This window comes from Tyto alba, unplaced genomic scaffold (assembly GCF_018691265.1).
Source record: "Tyto alba isolate M040663 unplaced genomic scaffold, T.alba_DEE_v4.0 Super-Scaffold_23, whole genome shotgun sequence".
NCBI classification, from domain to species: Eukaryota; Metazoa; Chordata; class Aves; order Strigiformes; family Tytonidae; genus Tyto; species Tyto alba.
The window spans coordinates 7,198,160-7,198,419 of NW_024881297.1; positions in this window are offsets into that span (position 1 = coordinate 7,198,160).

Below are 260 nucleotides of genomic sequence, written 5' to 3' on the forward strand. Positions count from 1 at the left end.
GTAAAACCTCTCCGCGGGGCCTCTTTCTGCTTTTACCGAGGGTGAGAGGCGAAATGGCCTGAAATACCCGGCGCCGGCCCCCGCACCGCTACCACAGAGGCGCCTCAGGGTTTCCCGCCTCACGGCTCAGGGCGGAGAGGGAAGGAGGCGTGCGGCCATAGCGGCCACCCCCCCGGCCGCGCCCCTCTCTGAGCTCACGGGGTGGGGAGGGAAGGAGGCCGCGGCCGCCGGGCAGCTCCATCTCCCTCCGGACCCCGGGC